The sequence below is a fragment of the Castor canadensis genome, chromosome 3 (assembly GCF_047511655.1).
Source record: "Castor canadensis chromosome 3, mCasCan1.hap1v2, whole genome shotgun sequence".
In the NCBI taxonomy this organism is placed as follows: Eukaryota; Metazoa; Chordata; class Mammalia; order Rodentia; family Castoridae; genus Castor; species Castor canadensis.
In genome coordinates this window covers 156,086,971-156,089,089 of record NC_133388.1, presented here as the reverse complement: position 1 = coordinate 156,089,089, position 2,119 = coordinate 156,086,971, and the positions used below count along the sequence as shown (strand labels likewise).

Sequence of the window (2,119 nt, the reverse complement as noted above, 5' to 3'; positions counted from 1 at the left end):
GAATTAATTCATCCTGCCATTCTGAATGACCACCCAAACTTTTTATTTATGTCTAAAATTTAAGACAGTAAAATATAATGTAAACTACAGCTGTGATATTTTGGTTTGTTAAATGTAAGTTTTAGTTTATACATGAACTATTTGACCAAATTTGAATAATACTGTTACAATTGACATGTAATTGCTAAACATATGTTTTAAATGTAAAAAAAGAATCAAGAAAATTCAAACTTATGTCAGTGTTATAATTTTGTAATCGCTCAAATTGTATCTTTTGCAGTTAATCTGATTTTATTAAAAATCATTTATTAGCTACTGAACAATTATTTGCACAAAATATTGTATCAGTGTATAATCAAGACATCAAAGTCCAAACTGGAAGGTAGATACAAGATCTTTTTAATAAACAATTATACTTCTCCCATTTTTGTACTAGAATATTTATTTTATTTTAATTTTTTATACTGTCATACACATACAGAGGTCAATATAGGAAAATTTTCATTGTGTATATTTCTGTTCTGTTGACTATTGTCTCTTTTTTTTTCTGTAACAGTCTAGAGCCTCTTATTTTTTGACATCCTTCATGCCATGAATTCATGGGGAATAGGTTCCAGAAGCTCAGGCTCCTTTCCTCTGGTTCTCTCAAAGTGTGCTTCTCTGGGAGGAGCAGGCTGGCATTTCAGCTGAACCCAGGTTCCTTTCTGTTTGGCTTCCTTCTTTTTTCTGATCATTTTCCTTCACACGCTTTGGGAAGCTGTCTCAGCTCTTAGACTGCTTACTATGATCAGTACACACATTAGTTCTCTCGGCAAGACTCTTGCTCTTAACTTGCTTGTTCACGACAATGCCAACACATGCTGGGTAACACTGTAGACTCTTCCAGTTCTGCCGTGGTAACATTGTGGCGCATTCCTTTTTGAACAGTACCCATGCCCTTGGTAGCTCCATCACCCTTCTTGTAGATTCACGTGTAGTGGCCTAAAGGGATCACTCCATGTTTCCTAAAAGGCCTAGAAAACATATATTGGGTTCCTTTCCTCTTTCCCTTTGTGTTCATCATTTTGGTGAATTACTGGAAGATGGCAGTTCCAGCTGAAAAGGCTGTCTTTTTTTTTTCTTTTGAGGAAGGATCTCACTATTTAACTCAGGCTGGCCTTGAACTCTCAATTCTCCTGCCTTAGCTTCCCATGTGTGTGTGCTGGGATTGCAATTGTGCACCACCATGCCTGGCTCCAGTCGTTTCAATTCTTGATTTCTTAAAATGGTCAACTGATGTAAAATATGCTAGATAAATCATAATGCAACCCACATGCTCTCTTGTATTCTCTCTGTTTCTCCCTGGGCTTTTTGCTCCTAATACATCATATTCCTGCCATTTCTTACAGCAATTTAGTGTTTCAGCCTGGCCTCAGCAGTGTTACAGGGATTCAAAAGGAAGGGAGTGTGCTTTCTGTAAATTAGAATTTTTGTTTTTTTTTGGTGTGACTGGACTTTGAATTTGGGGCTTTGAGCACGCAAAGCAGTGCTCTGTTGCTTGAGTCACACTTTCTGTCTGTTTTGCTCTGGTTATTTTGGAGATGGGGGTCTTGCTAACTATTTGCCATGGCTGGTCTTGAACTGTTCACCGCTCTCAGCAACCCAAGTTGCTAGGATTACAGGCATGAGCCACTGGTGCCTGGCCTAAAATTTCATACTTAGTACATTTGTCAAATACTTCAGACTATTTCTAAAAAGATTCGATATTCTGAACGTTTCTGGCTCAAAGTCTATGTTTCCTAATGCAGATAAAGTAATATAAGAAAAAATACATAAAAATTACCTAAAATGAAGTCAAGTTCTGGCTTATCTAATGGTTTAATTAAAAAAGATTATGTTATATTAAGCTTAATATATGTTTTAAAAGAGGTAGATTTATTTTTCTCAAGTATTGCAATTTGATTAGTCACTAAAAAAATTTATTTTTTCTTTTTTGTAGCATGGGGTTTGAACTCAGGGTTTCACACTTGCTAAGTAGGTGCTCTACCACTTGAGCCACTCCACCAGTCCTTTTTTCCAATGGGTTCAAAGTCAGGCAAATACTTTGTGAGACCATATCTTGAAAAAACCCATCACAAAA

The 2,119-nt window shown here is 36.2% G+C and overlaps 1 pseudogene; it reads right to left on the bottom strand.

Moving 5' to 3' along the window:
* Nucleotides 1–584: 584 nt before the first annotated feature.
* LOC109682004 (large ribosomal subunit protein eL21-like) lies at nt 585–1,063 on the bottom strand (annotated as a pseudogene).
* Nucleotides 1,064–2,119: the final 1,056 nt, after the last annotated feature.